Source organism: Artemia sp. Qi Xiang Cuo, chromosome 6, assembly GCF_049724085.1.
Source record: "Artemia sp. Qi Xiang Cuo chromosome 6, ASM4972408v1, whole genome shotgun sequence".
Classification (NCBI taxonomy): domain Eukaryota; kingdom Metazoa; phylum Arthropoda; class Branchiopoda; order Anostraca; family Artemiidae; genus Artemia; species Artemia sp. Qi Xiang Cuo.
The window spans coordinates 49,905,023-49,928,146 of record NC_142799.1 but is presented as its reverse complement, the minus strand read 5'-3'; the positions used below and the strand labels follow the sequence as shown (position 1 = coordinate 49,928,146).

General features: G+C 36.9%; 1 protein-coding gene across 1 annotated transcript in view; it reads right to left on the bottom strand.

The window, feature by feature from the left end:
* Cbl (E3 ubiquitin-protein ligase CBL) overlaps positions 1-23,124 on the bottom strand; it is a 111,485-nt gene that overhangs the window by 20,549 nt on the left and 67,812 nt on the right. The window lies entirely within an intron of this gene.

Genomic DNA, 23,124 nt, shown 5'->3' with positions numbered 1-23,124 from the left:
ACATTTTTTTTTCAATAGGGCACAAAACGGATTTTAGAATTTAGGGGTTTTAGGTGGTGGTAGTCCTACTTCTACCGATGATTATTTTTGTTCTTTACAGTCTGACTTGAATATTCATTATAATTTCTGTTCGCTATAGGTTTCATTGATTCATTTATTTTGTAATTAATTTAAAAAAAAACTTTTTTCATAAACAAAAAATTTTCTAAGAAAAGTAGGCCTAAAGAGCTACGTTCATCTAAGGCGAGCATTAATAAAATCAAATACAAATTTCAGTGCAAAAAAACACAAATCACTAACAATAAATAAGAGAAACCCAAAACAAACAGAAATCAAATATTTTGTGGTAACAAACTGTAAGTAAAGAGCGACCCGGCTCAATAGTAAACGAAACTCTAAAAAACGGAATTTTGATACCAGTATGCATATCAAAAGAATTGGCTTATTATGCTGATTCCAAATACATATGTTCCATTAAGTTTAGTCGTAGTCATCAAAGGCTACGAGCAGGAGAAAATTTATCTGATTTAAAAAAAAGGGGGGAAGCACCCCCTAAAAGTTACAGAATTAATTCACACTATCAGATTCAGCGCATCAGAGAACCTACTATATAGGTTTCAAGCTCCTATTTGCAAAAATGTTGAATTTTTGCAAGAAGAAAGATCACGGATGCCTTTTTATTTGTTTGTTCTTTTCGTTTGAAATTTTGTTTTCGTTTTTTTTTCATAGTTGATCGTATCGACCCAGTGCTCCTAGAATTTCGGGAGAGGCTTCATTCGAACGGAAATTAAAAGTTTTTAAAGTTATTAAAGTTTTTAAAAGTTATTAAAGAATAAAACTAGTGCCTTTTTTTAATTAAGAGTCCTTTTTAATTGACCAAAAACATTGGAGGGCAACTATGTCCCCTCCCCCTTTTTCTCAAAATCGTCCGATCAAAATTTAGAGATAGCCATTTTATTCAGCATGGTTGAAAAGTCGAATAACTATGTCTTTGGAGATTACATGACCCCCTAGAGCTCCTGGGGAAAGGTCTAACTTAACAAATTTGTCCATATTTATTTATAGTATTTGTTATTGGGAAGTATGCATACAATTTTCGGTTGAAAGAAAGGGGGCAAATTTACTGAGAGGATTTTCCAAAGGGAGAATTTTGCATGGGGAGGAAAGTTTCCTTTCCAGGGGGAGAATTTTTCTGGGGAAATTGCCAAAGTTTCCTTTCCAGGGGGAAACTTGAAAGTTTCCTTTCCAGGGGGAGAATTTTTCTGGGGAAATTGCCAGAATTCCTAGACGAAATTCTTCTTATGTCTTGCTTTCTCTTCACCTACTCAATTTAACGCTTGGAGATGTTAAGGATAATTATTCGGGATAAATTTTCAACAGGATTGAATTGTCTAGAGGATATATCCCTGGGGACGAGGGATATTTGCGTGGAAGTAAAGACAGATTTCCTGGCATTATTTAAAAAACGATCAGAAATTAAATAAAAAAACAACTTTTTTTCAACTGAAAGTAAGGAGCAACATTAAAACTTAAAACAAACAGAAGTTATTACGTATCTGAATGGGTTTCCCCCTCCCCATCACCTCACTTTTTACGCTAAAGTTTGGGCTTTGTCCCAATTCTTCAAGAACGACTCCTGAAACACAAGGGTAGTTTAATTAGAACAATAAGAAGCTTTTTTAAAAGTACTAAAAACACTTTAGCGAAAAGAGCGAGGTGTTGAAGAGGGGGTAACCCCTCTAATATACGTAATAATGTCTGTTCGTTTTACGTTTTAATGTTGTTTTTTACTTTCAATTGAAAATCTGTTTTTTATTTAATTACATAAAATAATCAAGTTCGTCTTAAAAGGAACGGAAATTAACGTTAACTGTTTGGGTTTCAACTGTGGGATTTCCCATTCTCATCCTAGCACCGAGTGTGGCAGCATTAGGTGGGAATTGAATAATATCGTCTCGAGAAGATTCAAAGTGTTGGGATTCTCTAGGATGGTTTTCTTTAAGCGACAAGAAAATTACTATAAGTCATGATCAGTATATTTTATCTTGCATAGAGAGTGCAGTGTAAGGCTTAGTGTTACTGCTGGCCCCCTCCAAATCTCCAACACCATCCATCCAAAAATTTATAGTGAAACTATTATTACAATTTGTTACAAAAATTTGTCCAATAGCGAACCCAAAATCTTGATTCTTAAGGAGAAAAACAGAAAAAGATTTTACAATTTTTTCTTTAAATAATCAACAAAAATTCTATGTGACCTAAACAATGGCATAAATTTAGTTAAAAAATAAACTGTTCCCACAGAAGATTCTTCAAAGGAAAGTAGAGAAAGAAAAACGAGCAAAAATGGGGTTTTTATAGGCCAAATGACGATACTGAAAAAACAAAGCGAATATTTCGAGAGGACAAACGCCTCTCTTCTTCAGCGCGACACGAAACGATGTATCAATAAAAGCCAAAAATTGAAAGAATTAAAACCAACTACCTAACAACCATCAAAGCGAGTTATTCGCCAATATCCGCGATTTGCACAAAATCCAAAAAAACCCCATTTTTGCTCGTTTTTCTTTCTTTATGTGATGTCAGGCCAATGTGGTTTAAGAAATTATAAGGAAAGTAGAGAGCTACGTTAACCTAAGATGAGCAGTAGTCAAATACTAATTCAAGTATAAGACAAACATAAATCTCTATCATTAAATAAGAGGGAATAATTGTACCCTTAAACAAAAACCAGATGTAGTTTTCCCAGTGGCGGATCCTGGGGGAAGGGACCCTGCCACCCCCCAAGATTTCTTCCAGTGCCCTCATTCTTTGTTTTTTTCTGTTTTTCAATCTTTTTTTAAATAAATTTTTCAGTTTGGTCGATCAGCAACAAATGTCATTTTTTTTTCTCACTACACAGTTTTATTAGACACACATTTTTAAACTTTTGGTTACTATTGGCTGTTTTGAGTCCTTTTAGCCTCTTTAAGGGCTCAAAATGCAATTCCCCCCGCCCTTGAGTTCTCCAGCAGTAAATTTTCATGACTAAGGACAAAACTACCCCAACAATAAAAAATTCTGACAGTGTGAGAATGGACTGAGAACAGAGGAGAGGGGGAGGAATTCCGACACTTGTGAAGAATGGCTTGCTATATATGGAGATCCCAAAGGTATCTGGTCCAAATAATGCAGGCTTTATTAAGGTCAGGAGCCTAGATGACATGTGAATAAGTTTGGTGAATTATCTTAGCAGATTTACAAGTGATTTTGATATTCAGTAATGTAAAAAAGTGTTAGAAGTCGTGAAATGCAGAAGATAATAGATGGGGATTTTAATCTCCATAACCACATGTGGGATCCACTTTCCACCCAAGGCCACCGTTCCAGCGATCTTGCTGATCTTATAACAGATCTCACATCCAATATTCACGTTCTTATCCCTATGGACCTAGGAACAAGGCTTGATCCAAGGACAGGCAATGCCCCAACAATTGACCATGCCTTAGCACCTGCAGAACTTTTAATGGACTATGACATTTGTATCCCTGATATTCTTTTATTTTACCATCATCCAGTACAAATTGTTCTTAATAGTATTGCTTCCAGCAGCTCTACCCCACAGAGACAAGAGACTGAAGACTAACAATTTAAAGAAGAACCTTGACTAGCTTGGCGAAATGAAGCTGATCGTTTGCAGCGTTTACGCCCTAATGAATCAGAAATTTCAGTGAACGATATGGCAGAGCTAGTAACAACATGTACGACAGATACAACAAAAAATATTTTTGGCTATGTGAAACCACACTAAAGAAGGCGCTAATGATTAAAAAAAAAAACAAGGAATAAATTCCAAAGGTATCCAAATCAAGAAAATAAAATAAAGATAAGACAAACTGGGGTTATAATTAGGAAAACTGCTATCTCTGGAACAAAATCTTCCTGGACCAATCTAATAGAGGAGAAGTTTGCAAAAACAGTTTCAGTAAGCCAACCCTGACAGAATTTCCAAGTTTTTACGGGAAGAAGAAAAAGAAGGGAAGAGTCTGCTCATGAAGGGAACTCAGGCTGTTGCAGAAGTCCAAGAGATGTACTAGAACAGTTTAGTTTGTAGGGTGCTAGCCAATCTGTTTCTATAACACAGCCCAGCGCTGACCAACCGACACCAGAAAATCATCAAATGAATTCCTCACTTTCTGAAAAAGACCAATTATCGGAAAGCAGGGCACCCCCCTGGATCCAGCATTGATGCTAGGGTATACAGTGGTAACGTAATAGACTAGTGCTATTTATAGGTGCAATAGCCTAGTACTAACCAATGCATTAGTTTGGTAAAAAAAAGAAGAGTATAGCACGTGAGCTAATATGTTGCTCGTATGACGGCAAGCACGTTGGATTAATTTATAAACTCAATCACTTTGTGTTTTATAGTAAAAGAATAATATCATGCAAGTCTTATCTTTAAGGTCTACTGACGCTTATCTAAGGATCCTGTTTGTTTCTTTGAGAAACTATTTTCTTGTATAAAAATGGACATCAAGCTGGCAGGATGGCAACTGATCTTTTTAATAAGTCCCTAGAAACTTCATCAGTGCCCCATATAATAAAAAAAAAATCTACATTTGTACCCCTGCTCGAGGCAGACAAAGACTCAAAGCTCCCATCTTCTTTTAGGTCCATTGCATTAACACCATGCCTGCGTAAGTTGATGGAACATATTATAAAAATTAATACTATGTTTGAAATTCAGAGGAAAGTAAACGGGGAGCAATTTTGATTTTTGCCCCATAGAAGCGATACTGACAGACTATTCAGACTGGAGCGCCAAATAAAATTGGGACTCAAACAAGGAAAAAAAACACTGGTAGCATTTCTGGATGCGAAGGCTGCACTTGATAGGCTTGACATTACAAGTTTGTTAAGTAAATTAAATGAACTCAACATTTAGAAAAACATTGTAAATTGGTTTTGTGGTTATTTGATAAAGAGGGAAGTGGAAGTAAATACTAACAGTAGTAACTCAGGATCAAGGTGGAAACCCAATGTGGTACTTCCACAAGGTGTTTTAAGCCCATTGTTGTTTGCAGTTTATAGACTATGTGGGCTTCACCAAACAATATGGATTTTCACCCCAAAATTCTGGTGCAGCGCTATTCTCCCGGGAGAAAGAGTCATTTAACCTCCAACTGTCGCTAGATGAGACATGAATTCAGAGAGTAGAGAAATACTGCTACCTAGGACACATACTTGATGAGAGGCCTCATGTAATTACCATGTTGATTACTTTGTGGGATGCCTAAAAAGCAGGGCTGACCTTATGAATGCCATATGTCTTGGTAAGAGATTATCCCCATACTGAATTGTTGCAAAGTTCTCTATGTAGAGAAGCATCTAAAAGGGTACCGCAGAAACTAAATAATACCCTCCATGGGATACTGAGACGAGTTTTGAGTGCCATAAACTCACACCATTCTCTGATACTTATTTCGAATTAGGCTTGTTGACTTTAGACACAAAATGAAAAAGACTTGAAGCTCAGATTTTTTTTCTAAGTTCCAAGTTGACACAAGTTTGATCAAAGAAGAAATTATAAAAACATATAACCCAGGCATTAGGTTCCCACCTTGTACAGCCAAATCATATTACAGAGTGGTTAAAAATGTGCTGGAAACTGATATCACCTTTCATAGTGAGAATGTATTTGATGATAGTCCAGGAAAGCAAAATTCAGGATTACGCCAATTTGTGAAGATCTCGAATTTAGATCACCAAAAGTGGCTTAAGTGGTCAAATCAATAGTCTGGACACACTAGACTATAAACTGACGGCTCTGGATCGGGGCTGTGTGTGCCGTGGTGATCCCTAAGTCAGAGATAAATTAGTGTTTTTAAATTTCAAAAAAAAAACTCTCTATTGTTTCCATTGACTTCAGCTTAAGGCCCTGCAGTTGATTCTTCCTTGCCAGCTGCTCCTTTTTTTATTTGTACCGATTCACTTTCAGTGATTAAACATTTGATGGTAGGACGTTTGCATCCAAGAAAGTTAGTTTTGCATGTTGAAGATATGGCACACCAATTAGAACAGTATATGTATATTTTGTGCTTACTGGGGTTCCAGCGCATGTTCAGATTAAGCGCGATGAGCAGCCAGCCCGGCTTGCAAAATAAGGTACCATATGTGGTTCAGAGTTTGATGTATCACTTACAATTGTGAAATTCTTTTTCATTTAACTTCAGCCACATATTTGAGATTGAATAAAACCTTTTCTCAGACCTTCTAAACCGTAACCTTAACACAGCTTAATGCCCAAAGGCGTTGCTGAGATATTGCTGGTGCACCCTTTTGACAACCTGCATGCATAGCGTGTTTTAACTTAGTTCAACATCCCTTCCCACATTTTTTAAAATTTTAACCCTAAAATTCGTATCATTTTTGGAAACACAGGTTCAAACATGACTTGTTCAGTGTCTTGTCAGATTTCGTGGCAAGCAAAAATCTTACAGCCTTTTTTTGTATCTTTTGGACCATCTTCGTAGAACAAAGTAAACATTGAGGGAGAGTTGCGAGGGTTGGCTTTAGTTTTCCCTCCAGTCAAAATGACTATTAAATCTGTTAGCCCAGTTTTTTTCTGGAAATATGTATCAAGTATTAGAACGCTGAAGGGACGCAGGAAGTTTGAAAGCATTTTGCAAGATGTCCGGTTTTATTTTGCTTACCCTTTTGTAATGCTACTGTCAAAAGAACTTTCAGTTTTCTAAAGGGGATCAAAACTGAAAAGCGCAATAGAAAAGCCGGTGTTACGCTGTGTGCTAGTCTTCAGACGAAGTGTGGACTAAAGAAAAAAAGAGTAGACCACCTAGTCGACGAGTTGTTAAAAAATTTTGTGATACTGGTCAAACTAAGAGCAACAGCTTCAGAATGCTGAAGACAAATTATAATTCTGGAGCTGTTGCGTCATTTTCTTTTTGTACAATTCTATTTCATTTGATTAAAGCCGTATATTTGAGATGGAAAAAATCTTTTCTAAGGCCTTAATAACCTTAACCAAACTTAATACCCTAAGTCTTTACGGATATTACTGATGCATCCTTTTGACAACCTGCATGTGCGTGGTGTGTTTTGAACTGATTCATTATCCCTTCTAAGACCTCCTTACATTTCCAGCCTAAAATTCTTATGCTTTTTGGAGACACAGGTTCAAACATGACCCCCTTTTCGAACAACAAACCCAATATGAAAACAACGGGCAGAATGCATAACTTTACTGGTCCAATTGCTGGGTCTTTCGGCTATTTGAAACGAAATGGCGATCTAATAATGTTGATGTCTTTTGGGGAGAGGCAGCAAAACAGATTGTGATAGGAGGCTCTGGTTGCCCTCCAATCACATTTGACTCTTAAAGTAAGAACTAGAACTTCTTCCATACAAAGTGACCTACGAGAGAAAAAAAAATATATTGAAGCCATATTGCTCTTTACTTAGGCAGTGCAAGTGCGGTACTTCTGATCGGTATGTAAGGGTTTTAGGTAATAAAGCCATGTATGTAAAAATAATCTTATCGTATAAACTTATGGGCATTTTTTTTTTAGGTTCCTTATTGCTCGTCAGCGGCATAGAGCTTTGCTTAGAATTAAATAAAAAAACAAGTTTTTTTTAACTGAAAGTAAGGAGCGACATTAAAACTTAAAACGAATGGAAATTATTCTGTATATGAAGGAGGCTGTCCCCTCCTCAATGCCTTACTCTTTACGCTAAAGTTAGACTCTTTCTCGCAACCTTTTTTTTAAACCATAACAAACTTTAGCGTAAAGAACGAGGCGTTCAGGAGGGGACAGCCCCTTTCATATACGGAATAACTTCTGTTCGTTTTAAGTTTTAATGTCGCTCCTTACTTTCAGTTAAAAAACCTTGTTTTTTTTATTTAATTTTTGAACGTTTTTGAATAAATGCATGTTTTTATTTTGGCTAACCGTATATGAATAATTAAAACAAAATTTGCATATTCATTTTACTTTATTTGGTTAAATGGCTTTCTCGAAAGTTGTTTAATTTTATTTGCGAACGTTTTAATTAGTAATAAATTTAAGTAACTTACGAATTAACTTACGTAACAAACTTCTATATTCATATATTTTTCATACATATAGTATTTTAATACGTATTTCAATCATATACGTAATAATTTGTGTTCGTTTTAAGTTTTGATGTTGCTCCTTACTTTCAGTTGAAAAACTTGGCTTTTTTTGTTTAATTTCTTTTAATTTCTGGTCGAATGAGCCCTCCCACGATATTCTAGGACCACTGGGTCGATACAATCACCCCTGGAAAAAAAAACAAAAAAAAATAAACACACATCTGTGATCTTTCTTCTGGCAAAAAAAAGAAAAAAAATTCCACATTTTTGCAGATAGGAGCTTGACACCTCTACAGTAGGGTTCTCTGATATGCTGAATCTGATGGTGTGATTTTCATTAAATAATTTGTACTTTACTGAAATTTTTCATTTCTACAAAATTTGCATATTCATTTTACTTCATTTGGTTAAATGGCTTTCTCGAAAGTTGTTTAATTTTATTTGCGAACGTTTTTATTAGTAATAAATGTAAGTAACTTACGAATTAACTTACGTAACGAACTTCTACATTCATATATTTTTCATACATATAGTATTTTAATACGTATTTCAATCATATACGTAATAATTTGTGTTCGTTTTAAGTTTTGATGTTGCTCCTTACTTTCAGTTGAAAAACTTGGCTTTTTTTTGTTTAATTTCTATTAATTTCCGTTCGAATGAGCACTCCCACGATATTCTAGGACCACTGGGTCGATACAATCACCCCTGAAAAAAAACAAAAAAAATAAATAGCCACGCATCTGTGATCTTTCTTCTGGCAAAAAAAAAGAAACAAAATTCCACATTTTTGCAGATAGGAGCTTGACACCTCTACAGTAGGGTTATCTGATACGCTGAATCTGATGGTGTGATTTTCACTAAATAATTTGTACTTTACTGAAATTTTTTAATTTCTATAACTTTAAGAAATCAAAAATTAATTAAGATTTTAAGGAATATACATCAGCATATGTAAATGAATATTAAACTGACAATGCACATTTTTTTTCACTAAATTCATTTGAATTTTCAAACAGTTCGTGGCAACGAACTGTAAGTAAGGAGCGACCTGGCTCAATAGTAACCGAAGTTCTAAAAAACGGGATTTTTATACCAATTTATACATACTCTACAGTAGACACCTCTACAGTAGGGATCTCTGATGCGCTGAATCTGATGGTGTGATTTTCATTACATAACTTGTACTTTACTGAATTTTTTTTTATGTTTTCATTTCTATAACTTTGAGAAATCAAAAACTAATTAATATTTTTAGGAATATATATCAGCATATGTAAATGAATATTAAACTGACAATGCACATTTTTTTCACTAAATTCATTTGAATTTTCAAACAGTTCGTGGTAACGAACTGTAAGTAAGGAGCGACCCGGCTCAATATTAACCGAAACTCTAAAATACGGGATTTTTATACCAATATATACATCTAAAGAATCAGCTTTTAATAATGATTTCAAATATAAAAGTTTCATCAAGTTTAGTTCTACCCATCAAAAGTTACGCGCCTGAGAAAATTTGGCGGATTTCCGAAAAAAAGGGGAAAGACCCCCTAAAAGCTATAGAACCTAAATGAAAATCACACCATAAGATTAAGCGTATCAGAGAACCCTACTGCAGAGGTTTCAAGCTCCTATCTGCAAAAATGTGGAATTTTGTATTTTTTGCCAGAAGAAAGATAACGGATGCGTCTTTATTTGTTTTTTTCCCAGGGGTGATCCTATCGACCCAGTGGTCCTAGAATATTGTGGGAGGGCTCATTCAAACGGAAATTAAAAGTTCTAGTGCCCTTTACAAGTGACCAAAAACCTGGAGGGCAACTAGGCCCCCCCAAGCTCATTTTTTCCCAAAGTTACCGGATAAAAATTTTGAGATTGCCATTTTGTTCAGCATGGCCGAAAATATAATACATATGCCTTTGTAAAGATTGTTGCTAGGCTTTCGCGTTAGAAATAAGTGTATTTCTTGTATTTAGTGTTTTATTACGTTAAGGGTATATTTTTGGTATTTAGTGCATGTTCCACTTTAAGGGTATATTTGGGTATGTGTCGTTTTATGTACTTGTTTCTGCTTTCTTTTCCATTCAAGGTAGTTGATCGCATGACCAAAAAGCTGCCAGCCATTGAGAGGCTACTTTGGGGGTCATGGAACCAGTATTGTATGCTTGGGCCTTGGAAGATAAGAAGGGGGAAAAGACAAGTTGTGGACAGTTCAGCTTTGAGAACCAACAGTGACAAGTGGTTAGAGGAACACCGCTGGGAGAGTTCGAGCAACCTCCATCCTTCTATAATATACGGTGCGCTGGGAGAGTTTAACAAAAACCTCCACATCACTGCCGTCGGAGAGTTCCAGTAACCTCCACTAGCCAACTATAGACGGCGAGCTTGGAAAGTGCAGCAGCCACTTCCAAATCAACGGTGCCAGCCGGTGCAAGTTGACTAAAGCTCGGATTCTCTACGGCTTCAATAGGACTGTTCACAAGTGTACTCTAGTATTGTATTTTGTCTATTCGTTTATTAAAGTAGTTTTAGCAACATCTTGAGTAGATACGAATCCTGCCTACAACGCTGCCCAAGGTTTTTTCCTCGTGGACGCTTGATCACCCCCCATTGGGGACCAATAAGAAGATATTTCTGTAGAAAAATATATCACACTTCACAGTGGTGACAGCTGATTACGGTGTTTTTGACTACTTCTTAGAAACTCCTTTACAATAATTTATTAAGCTGTCTTTATTTCCTAGCCTTAAATTTAAAACCATGCTGACCGACAGAGGGGCCCATGTTAAAGACCTCGAAGTTAGGCTAGCAGATGCAGAGGCTCGTCTGACCTCGCAGAGAGTTAGTTCTGATATTTACCAACCAACTCATCCTATGCCTGTTAATTAGTATATAGAACACTGTCCGCCAATTTCTATAATTTCGCATGCAGCCGATATTCAGTCCTGAATTTTAACTCTCAAACAAATATAAAAGAGGCAGTCCAAGGGGAACGTCTCAATGTGGAGTGAGGCTATTTGTTAAACTAGGGGGGAGATTCAGATATTTTTCTATATGTCTGATCCGGAAAGTGTCGAGTTTTTTTCAGATTATAAAAGAACCTAAAAAATAGACTTTTGACCAGGAAAAAGTGGAGGGCAAAATCTAAAAGCAAGAATCAGTGAAACACATAAAGAGAGCGAATTAGTCTCTAAATTTTATTGTATACTAGTTTTTAAGGCACAGGATTATTGCAAGCCAGCCAACCAAAACGACGCCAGTAGTCGCATATCAAACATTTTTAAAGTGGCTTAAAAACTAATATAGCGCGCCAAGTAATGGAACAAGCATCACCAGATTGCGATAATGATGAACTACTAGAGTTAGCTAAGAATTTTAAAACAATAGATTTAACATTTTGTAGTCCAAATGAAGTTTTAACTGCAGCAGTCAGCGGTCAAAACATTAATCATGATATGTCACAAAGCCGAACTCCCTCTATATCAAGATCATCTAGAGGTAATTATTTCAGAAATGATTTTAGTAGTAGAAATAATGCTCGCATAAAATGTTGGAATTTAGGGGTCCATATAAACAATCTGTATTTAAAAAACCTACAACGTGTATCCATTGTGGTGAAATAGGGCATAAGTCAAAATTGTGCTTAGCGCCAGCGCATATAAATCTACCACAAGGAAACCAAAAAAACTAAATAATTCGACTTTCCTGGAGGCCGAGTCGAAACTTATGCGAAGTCCTGTAATAAATAATATTTCTTCTGTGAACCATTCTGATTCACAAATTTGTTATTTGAGTACCAGAATCAACCAACTGTGTCTCATTTCCATTTACGTTTGATGTAATATTGTGCGAATCTATTAAAATTTTAGTATTTATTGACACCGGTTGTCAAAGGTCACTATTATCGGAAAATTTATTCTACAGCCTTCCGGAACAAATACAAAAGAAAATTAAAACGTCAGTTTCAGCTGTAAAATCCTTGAGTGGAAATATTTCGCATGTTTTGGGGAAAATCAAAATTCTTGTTGCTATATCTGACGGAATGAAACAAAGAAAAATTCACTGGGAATTTCTTGTTATTAGGGAACTTAAGTTTCCTCTAATAGTAGGCTATGATTTCTTAAATTGCTTAGACATGTCTCTTGATACCCGTCGAAACCAAATCAGTTTAGGCTCCAATAGTCTATATCAAGAAAATTTTAGCGCATTTTTTGCCGAAAACACTCGTAACGCTTGTACAGGAAATGTATATGTAGCTAAACAGATAACAATTTCACCAAACTCTTTATGAATAATCAAGGTGAAACCGCAATCTATTAACCAAAGTACAGCAGCTCATGGGGATTGTCTGATGTTCACGCCTGCACCAGCGTGGCAAATATGTATTTCAAAGTCAATCAGTCAAGTGTCTCATTCCTCATTTCCCTTAGTATTTTTTAACCCCACGCAAGATAAAGTAACCTTATTAAGAGGTAAATTAATGGGATATTTTGAGCTTCTCCCAGAAGACTTAGCCTGAAGCTTTGGTTTAATTGCAGTCTGTGCTGAAAAAGAATTTTCTCAAGGCAATAAATCTCAGGTAGAATAAAAAACTAACTGACCTATTGATGAATCTTTAAAACATGTCAATACCAGAGAATTAGCCGATAAAAATAGTGAAAAATTTAATACTTTCCTTCGTAGATTTAAAAATGTATTCTCTTGCGCTGCTTATGATATGCGGGGTAATGATTCAGATGGGTTATTCGTTTCAATTGATGAAACAGTTCCAATTAAAAGCAAAAAACAATTTCCATTACCATTTTTAATGCAGGAAGTAATAATGAAACACGTTAAGGGAATGATTTGAGCTAAGATAATTAAAGTGGGTCGATCACCATTCAACTCACCTGTTTTTATCATTGACAAACCTAATAAAGAGGGCAAAATCTTACCAAAACATCTTTGGAATGAGGAAAACAGTAGGTTCTTAATTGATCTTAGAGAAGTCAATAAAGGTATTAAAGATAGTCAATGGGAAATTCGCATAATTGAAGAAGTTATAACTGATATGGCAGGGAAAAAACAATTTTCTACATTAGACATAAAACACTTCTTTTATGCATGCAATTTATCCGAAGAAAGTCGCCAATTATTTTCTTTCAATGTTAAAGGTATGTCATACCGATTTTTAAAAGCACCAATGGGAGCGAAAAGCAGTCCTAGACAATTTTTAGAATTTTTGGAAATCATTTTCGGGATGTCCCTAGTAAAACAAATGACGAAATAAATTTCTCTGATTTTCTGAGTTGGTACGTAGATGACCTAAAAATACATAGGCTACGGAAAGCGAAAATTTTGAAGATCATGTGAGACATTTAAAAATTGCTTTTGAAAGGTAACGAGAATTCCGTCTTAAACTCAATCTATCACAATGCTGATTTTTTGCAAATTCAGTCCCTCTGATAGAATTCAAAGTCTCACCCGAAGTGGTCTGTACCCGGCATTAAAAGGTTAAAACGATTAGGGTGATGACACCGCCTAATGACGTTTCGGACATGCGTAGTTTCCTAGGGATGGCTCCATTTTTACGAAGTTTTTACCTTAACTACGCAGAAATTTAACAGCCTTTGATTCGCCTAACTCGCAAAATGTCCCATTTGTTTTTGGACCCACCGAAATGGAGGCTTTTGAAAAACTAAAATCCGAACTTACTAATCCACACACAATTCTACTCCGTTTTCCATCAAAATCAGAGGATTTTCATTTGTTCACAGATGCTAGCATGAAAGCAATTAGCGCTCTACTTTGTGTAAAATGCAAAACCACAGATCGCTTTCAAATAGTTGCAAGCTATTCTAAAATTCTCAGCGGACCCGCATCTAGATATGACAATCATAATAGAGAATTGTTCGCACTTTATTCTGGGATTAAACATTTTCAAAAAAACTTTCTATGGTCTGCTCATACACATTGCTATACAGATTGCAGGGCCCGATCTTATTTAAAGAGAGCTAAAGACGTAAATAGCAAGTTATACCGTATAGCTGTTTTAATAGACAGTGAGCAATTTACCTTTCATCACATTCCTGGAGTTAAAAATCCTAGCGACTATTTGAGCCGCCCTAGTTCTGAATTTGTTAAAAAATACAGAAAAGTTAATCTTGATGAATTAGAACAGGAATTTGACTGCCTTCAAGGTGAATATGTTGATTTTATTGGACTAGGAGAAAAGGAACTCAGACAGGCTCAAAAGCGCGATAAAGAAATAAAAGCAGCGTACAAATTTTTGGAAACTGTACCCGGAAAACGATTTGATTTTCGGTAGATGGAGTCTCAGGACTCGGACCCAAATTCTGTAATTTGTAATAGTCGGTCAACCGTAAGGGGTAGGCCTATCGTGCCTATTAGTCACGAGCAAGTCATGACAAGGGGTCATGTAATCCAGAGGGAAGCCACTGAGGCCCCTCTAAGGGATGCAAAAAGGGTTGCATCCATAGGGATGCAGAAAAGGTTGGCATTCCAGCGCGCACAGGCGGCACAAGCTTGGGCTCACAGGAAAATCATGTACATGAATCTGGTATAGAGTCTCCCAGGCTAAAAATTGAGGCAAATGAAGCAAACATATTACCAAAATGGCTTCTAAAATATGAACTGGTAATTCATAATGGGCTAGTATCTGCAGTCGATAGTACTGGAGATAAAATACGTGTAAATAAATATTCAATTTTGGTACCAAAAAGACTTATATCCACAACCATTGCCTTAATGCATAACAAATTATTGTTAGGTGCCCATGAAGGGTAAATAATAACGATAGAGCGAGTACGCGAATTTGCCGTTTTTGAAAACTTGCCGGTGCTCGTACAAAATTATGTCTAAAATTGTGATTCATGTCTTCGTCGAAGTAAAACAGGTCCTATACTGAACCCATGTTTGGCTGAAAATATTCCTCCGTCGCACTTATTTCATGCATTTTCTATAGATAGTGAATTCGCTCATAATAAAATTCTTTTCAATGCTACAAAACTTAATTTTGATTTCGAATCATTAGACTTCAAAAAAATTCATAGCTTGCTTGAGAGAGAGATGTATTCTGAAAAAGACATAAATAGCATAAAATCTATTTTAAGCAAAACAAAATTAAACAGAAAAATTGAATCAGCACAGTTCATGAGTATCGGGATCATGACTGGTGGCACGTTAATTTTTCTAATCCTTATCGGAATTTTCACGGTGATTCTGCTCAAATTAAGTAAATTATAGATTGAGTATAGAGAAATGAAAAAAAAATGGTTTTAGAATAGTCAAACAAGGGGACAATCAATAATAACAAATGTGAATAGGAAAGTAATAAACATTAATTTAAAATATTTGAAAAAAAAGTAATAAAAATGTATTTTTTTTCAATAAAAGAGAGGGGGAGAAATGTAAAGATTGTTGCTAGGCTAACGCAAGTTAGATATAAGTGTATTTCTTGTATTTAGTGTTTTATTACGTTAAGGGTATATTTTTGGTATTTAGTGCATGTTCCACTTCAAGGGTATGGTTGGGTATGTGTTGTTTTATGTACTTGTTTCTGCCTTCTTTTCTATTCAAGGTAGTGGATCACATGACCAAAAACCTGCCAGCCAATGACAGGCTACTTTGGGGGTCATGGAACCAGAATTGTATGCTTGGGCCTTGGAAGATAAGAAGGGGGAAAAGACAACTTGTGGACAGTTCAGCTTTGAGAACCAACAGTGACAAGTGGTTAGAGGAACACCGCTGGGAGAGTTCGAGCAACCTCCATCCTTCTATAATATACGGTGCGCTGGGAGAGTTTAACAAAAACCTCCACATCACTGCCGTCGAAGAGTTCCAGTAACCTTGTCTAGCCAACTATAGACGGCGAGCTTGGAAAGTGCAGCAGCCACTTCCAAATCAACGGTGCCAACCGGTGCAAGTTGACTAAAGCTCGGATTCTCTACGGCTTCAATAGGACTGTTCACTAGTGTACTCTAGTATTGTATTTTGTTTATTCGTTTATTAAAGTAGTTTTAGCAACCTCTTGAGTAGATACGAATCTTGCCTACCACGCTACCCAAGGTCTTGTCCTCGTGGAGGCTTGATCACCCCCCACTGGGGACCAATAAGACGGTATCTCTTTAGAGAAATATACCATATTTCACACCTTTAAGGATAACTTAATCCCCTAAAGTCCCTGGGGGGGCTGAAAGTTATGAGCTTGACCCAATGTTTACATATAGTATTGGTTATTAGGAAGGATGTACGTGTAACCGAACAACCGTGTAACTGAATCCCAAGCAACTAAACCCCTGTAACTGAACCACCGCGTAATTGAACCACCGTGCAAATGAACCCCCGTATAACCAAACCCCCGTGCAACTGATCCCTCGTGTAACTGAACCACCGGGCCACTCAACCCCATTTAACTGAACCCCCATGTAACTAAACCCCCGTGTAACTAAACCCCCGTGCAACTGAGCCACCGTGAAACTGAACCACCGTGCAACTGAACCATCGTGCGACTGAACCACCGTGCATCTGAACCATCGTGCAACTTAACCCTCGCGTAACTCAACCCTCGTGCAACTCAACCAACGTACTTACATTGGGTTAAACACAATAGGGTTATGAACCATAGTTATTTAACTATGGTATAGTTATTTAACCTCTGAACGACGGCCATAAAATGGCCGTTTCAAAATTTAGATCGGATTTATTTGGGGGAAAAATAGGGTGGGGTTGAAGCCCTCTGATTACTTAACTCTGAAAAAGTGCACTGGAAATTTTTATTTCCAATCGAATAAGCCCCCCCCCCCACCAAAGCTCATACAAAATTTTTTCGAGAAAAACCTCATGTGTTAGCAATGAGCAACTAGCTTAACTTACAGCCCTTGCCCCAGATGCTGCTGGTGGGGTTGCTAACCCCAGAGGCATGGTTATTTGATCTTCAGACTACTTTGAACAAAATGTTTGTTTTTATTTTGATCGGATGCATTTGGAGGGGGGGGATATCGGTTAAGAGGGAAAGGTTGATTGTCCAGTAATTACCTTTGATTCTTCGAAATTGAACTATTTTTTCACTGCTCCAATTATTCCGAATTGGTTACTACAGTGAATAACAATGACAATGACAATTGAGCATATCTTTTCAAATTGGTTACTTCCATTAGGGGAAACTATAATGAAATAGGTTGTAATAGCGGTAACAATCAAACACAGAGTTCAATAGGCTCTCATTTTTGAGTAGGGGCTAGGCATGATTGTGTTGGTGAACAATCAACCGAACAACCGTGTAACTGAATCCCAAGCAACTAAACCCCTGTAACTGAACCACCGGGTAACTGAACCACCGTGCAAATGAACCCCCGTATAACCAAACCCCCGTGCAACTGATCCCTCGTGTAACTGAACCACCGGGCAACTCAACCCCATTTAACTGAACCCCCATGTAACTAAACCCCCGTGTAACTAAACCCCCGTGCAACTGAGCCACCGTGAAACTGAACCACCGTGATAATGAACCATCGTGCGACTGAACCACCGTGCAACTGAACCATCGTGCAACTTAACCCTCGCGTAACTCAACCCTCGTGCAACTCAACCAACGTACTTACATTGGGTTAAACACAATAGGGTTATGAACCATAGTTATTTAACTATGGTATAGTTATTTAACCTCTGAACGACGGCCATAAAATGGCCGTTTCAAAATTTAGATCGGATTTATTTGGGGGAAAAATAGGGTGGGGTGGAAGCCCTCTGATCACTTAACTCTGAAAAAGTGCACTGGAAATTTTTATTTCCAATCGAATAAGCCCCCCCACCACCAAAGCTCATACAAAATTTTTTCTACAAAAACCTCATGTGTTAGCAATGAGCAACTAGCTTAACTTACAGCCCTTGCCCCAGATGCTGCTGGTGGGGTTGCTAACCCCAGAGGCATGGTTATTTGATCTTCAGACTACTTTGAACAAAATGTTTGTTTTTATTTTGATCGGATGCATTTGGGGGGGGGGGATATCGGTTAAGAGGGAAAGGTTGATTGTCCAGTAATTACCTTTGATTCTTCGAAATTGAACTATTTTTTCACTGCTCCAATTATTCCAAATTGGTTACTACAGTGAATAACAATGTTACTACAGTTACTACATTATATTATTACTTGTTGTATGATTTTGCTATGATTGTTTATTTAATTTCTGTTCGTTTTGGGTTTCATTCTTTAATAGTAATTTCTGGTCGTTTTAAGTTTGAATTTTATAAGGCATTTGTATCTGCTGAGCTTAAGTTTAAAATGGCCTCTACTTTTATTTGAAAAAGTTATTTTTCAGAAAGTTTTTTAGTTAATTTGGATAACAGTTACCCGCTTACGGGTCTCCATCACGGCATTCATTCGACTGTCTACAGCCGCTGTGTACCATTAAGCGAAACAGTACCGTAGTTTCTCATCAGTTTGGGTTTGAATTATTATAGGAATCTATTTATGCTAATCTTTTGTTTAATATGGCTCTTTATTTTTATTTGAAAAATAGTTTTTCGAAAGAATTTCTTTAATTAATTTAAAGAAAGCGCAACAAAAAGTGATTTTTTTGTTATCAAAAAAATCAAAGTTCCGATATTTTCAGCACAGATTTTTATTACTCATCGTTCAGGAAAGGCCTGATACATCTACGTAAGAAATAAAATCAAACCAAAAGTTCCCAAACACATAGAGGAAGTAGCTTTTGTGTCGGCTCCACCGAAGCAGGTAATTACCCTTTTTCAAACCAAACGATTAACAACTACGAGCGTAGAAAATACCACAAAATGAAAACAACAAAATAAGCAAAGTGGTAAAAAAAATTACAGTATGTAGACGGTGAGAGCCGCCGTTTACCACCCCCCCCCCCCGCAAAAAACATCCCTTAAGGAAAATACCCCGCGGAAAATAACACCTCACGGAAAATACCCCCCTCCCAGAAAATACCTACCCGTGGACCCCCCCACCCCAAACTTGATGGGAATATTGACTTTAAAATCCATATTTCCGATTTTTTGACTAAAGGAATCAAATATCGGAATTTGTTTTGCATTAGCTATAGTTTTTGGATCTGCACTTTGTTCGCTCCCAGAGAGAGTTTATTTATTGACCAGAGAATGAATGTTTCTGTTTTCTATTCTCCATAAACCAAGCTTTCCTAATTTTTTTTTCACTGCTCCAATTATTCCAAATTGGTTACTACAGTGAATAACAATGACAATGACAATTGAGCATATCTTTTCAAATTGATTACTTCCATTAGCGGAAACTATGATGAACAAGGTTGTAATAGTAGTAACAATCAAGCAGAGAATTGGATAGGCTTCCATTTTTGAATAGGGGCTAGGCATGATTGTGTTGGTTCTCTACAAGGCTCTTTTGATGGCTGGACTGAGGCTAAATGTGAATCAAGAGATTGAATTTGAGAAAGCTGAATTGAGTTTGGCTGGAAAGCAGTACTAAAATTACCTGTTGGCTGCATAAACTCAGCAGCCTAGAAGCTTCCTGTAGATTTGGTAATTTAATAAAAGATTAAAGGTACTATGTGTCTATGACGTGGCTAATATAATTGAAAAAATCCCTTGCATCGACTCTTACCTGTTTAAGAATATCTAAGTTAAATTTTATCAGTCCTAGTCAAATGATGATTACTGGACGTATTTCTAAGCCAGAGAAACTTGTAAATCTTAATTTTATTGCAAGAATCTCTTAAGTCTATGTTGAAAGTCACAGATTGGTTAGACTCAGAGATTCTGAGCGTTAGAATCATAAATTTCCACTTATGACGATAGTGAAAATTTCAACCTTAACAACTCTACGGGCTATGCACACGACATATTGCTCTGCAAATTATAGCTTGTCATGGGAATAACCAAAGCATTGTTTTAAGTTTATTTCTTCATATAACATGCTATTAATTGAATCTCAGAAATCGCAAAAAAATTATAGTAAAAATATCTCTCGGAAGCTGAACAGTATTGAACAGCCACTATGCATTCATGTTCTCCACCAAAAAGAAAGTTCTGGCACATTCACCGTTCGCTTTTAACTAACCATAGGTACGAGATATGACATATTGTGTTGAAATGTCTGGTAATGAAGCTAAAAAAATGTCATTAAAAAGTACTACTGAATTGCATTGGAAAAATGAAAAGGTGCTTGGATCTAATGTGATTAAACTACTAGGGAACGAAACTCATGTCAAAGCCAAAGGAGCAAATAAAAAGAAAGTATCGGAAAAATCAGAGGCAATAGTAGCTAACAGAAAACGGCAGAAAAACATGTCAGAACAACCATGGAAAAGGATAAAAGTTGAAAATATTAAAGGGTTTCCTAAACGAGCAAGGGAAAATGAAGAAAGCGATGAAGAAATAATCATCCTTAAATATTATGGGGATCAAGAATTTGTAGCAAACCAAAACAAATTCGAAGTTAGAGCCAAAAAAGTGCTAGTAGACGTAGCTACACAGGAAACTGAACAATCGCTGTTGAAGGACACAAAGTGCAGTAGTGAGCTTGAAAAAGATCGTGAGATGTGTCTTCCCCTTAGTCATGTTAGTAGAAAGAGAAAGCAGGAAGAAGAAAAATGCGATAATGTTCAAAGACCAAAACAGCCTAAGAGGGTGAAAAGGAAAGAACAAAAGACGAAAGAAGTAAAGCAAAAACGTAAAGAAAATCTTAAAAATTATAGAAAGCAGATAAAAGGTGCACAGAGACTTGCACTGCTTGAAAGACATCGTCAGTATATGTCACAAAAGCGAAATAATGCGACTGAAGAAAAAATACTTTCGGGAGCCCAAAAGACAACTGAACAGATAAGGCAACGTTTGCAAAAACGTTTGCCAACTGAAGAACAGAGACTGGCACATCTTAGAAAAAGGAGGGAAAAAAGAAAAAATGAGACAGAAGAACAAAGGAATGCCCGTTTGGCTAAATTGAGCGAAGCTTATAAAAAGAGACTTGAAAAAGAGACTGAAGAAGACCGGCGGAAAAGACTTGATAGAAAAGCAGAACGTAGAAAACTTCTTAGGCTCATTATCAAAGGCTCGTTATTGTAACCGATCAAAGGAATAGACAAAAAGATTCAGAAGTAAGTAAGGCATAACTGTCCTTGTAGAATTTTGGATGAAATTTTATTTATTTACCTTGTAACACAAACACAACTTTATTTCGGACGTGGTTCCATTCGTTTGAGGATAAGACTCTCAGGGATTAGGGTATTCATTACCAAACTTTGATGTGTGGAAATAATAATTTATACATAAGCCACGGCATAACAAGGAGAGGTGGAGCAATGCAAAGAAATAGAACCTTTCGCTCTTGTACCAACAAGACAAACACAACAGGTATGTGCAATACGATTCAGAACGAAATGTCCCGGAAATCCCCTCTCCCCGGTGGGAAGTTGCTTCCGCAGAAAATTCCCCATGGAGAAATTCTCGTGCAGAAAATTCTCCCACGGAGAATTCAACCAGCGGAAAAATTCCCCAAACAGTTCCAAACCCGCTGAACATTTCCCCCAGAACATCTTCACAAGCAAAAAGAAAATAAGACAAACAAAAAGAATTTCGTATAGGAATTCTACCGCATCCTCCCAGTGTAAAAAATTCCCCGGGAAATTCACCTCCGGAAAATTCTCCCCATGAAAAGAAATAAGTAGAACTCGTCACAATACTTTACACGACAAATCCCTATTCAGAGCCTGCAATTCCTTTTTGCTTAGTCACTTCATATGACAAGGGATATGAGATACCTCACGACATCGCATTGGGGCATAGGAGACACCTCACGACATAGTATGGGAAGATATGGAGCATACTGCGACAAGAAATAGGGGGAATATGACGACATTGCAAAGGGGCATGGGAGATACCTCACGACATTGCATTGGGGTATAGGAGACACCTCACGACATTGCGTTTGGGGCATGGGAAACACCTCATGAATTTGCATTGGGGCATAGGAAACATCTCACGACATAGTATGGGAAGATATGGAGCATACTGCGACAAGAAATAGGGGGAATATGACAACATTACAAAGGGGCATGGGAAAGACCTCATGACATTGCGTTGGGGCGTAGGAGACACCTCACGGCATGGTATCGGAAGATATAGGGCATCCTGCGACAATAGGTATGGGACATACTGCAAAATTGCATAGGACCCTTCTCACGACATAGTGTAGACTATTTCTAAGACAAGGGATATGGCCTTTCTCATCGCATTTCGGGGTGTTCTTTAGCTTTCCCGGAATAGTGTAGCCTTTTCTATGGCATTTTTTTGCTAAGCGTCATTTTTCCTTTATCTATGTGGAATAGTGCGACATTGTGATATTTTCTCAAACACGTTGTCATGCAAACATATGTGTTCCTGGGAGGCAATCCTTTTAACCTTGTTTTATGCCCTCCCCCTCTCCCCGCTGGACAGGCAATATCTATCTGGGAGACACATCGTCCACAAACAAAATAACATGCCATAATATGTTTTTCAGTCCATTGTGACACCATTATTTTCCACAATAACGGACTTACCATTATTCACAGAGGGAAAAACATTTTAAAAATATCATCATTTTTGTAGTTTTTATACCTCACTCACAACAGAAAATACAAAACTAGGTCAAATTCACAAATGTTCCAGTGACACTCTCATAGAATTAGAAACGTCTGCAGAAAAATACGAACAGGTTGAACCGTGGGCCAACCTGTTTACAAGATTTGCTTCTGAACGAAACAGTGCTTGGAAAGAAGGCGGATTCCATTATAGAATAAACAGGAGATGTCTGCAACCTTCTTTAGCACATGTCGTAACCAATCAAATTTGAGAGTTCAACATTTGAGTTTAATAGGGATATCAATTTAGCGTTTCTCCAAAGTTGTTTTCTGATCCGCAAGCATTTCAAGATACACTTCAAAACCAAACAGTACTTGGAAACAAGGCGATTTCTTTTAAAGTTAATTTTTAAACGATTATTTTCCTATATTTCAAAGATTCGTTCTTCGT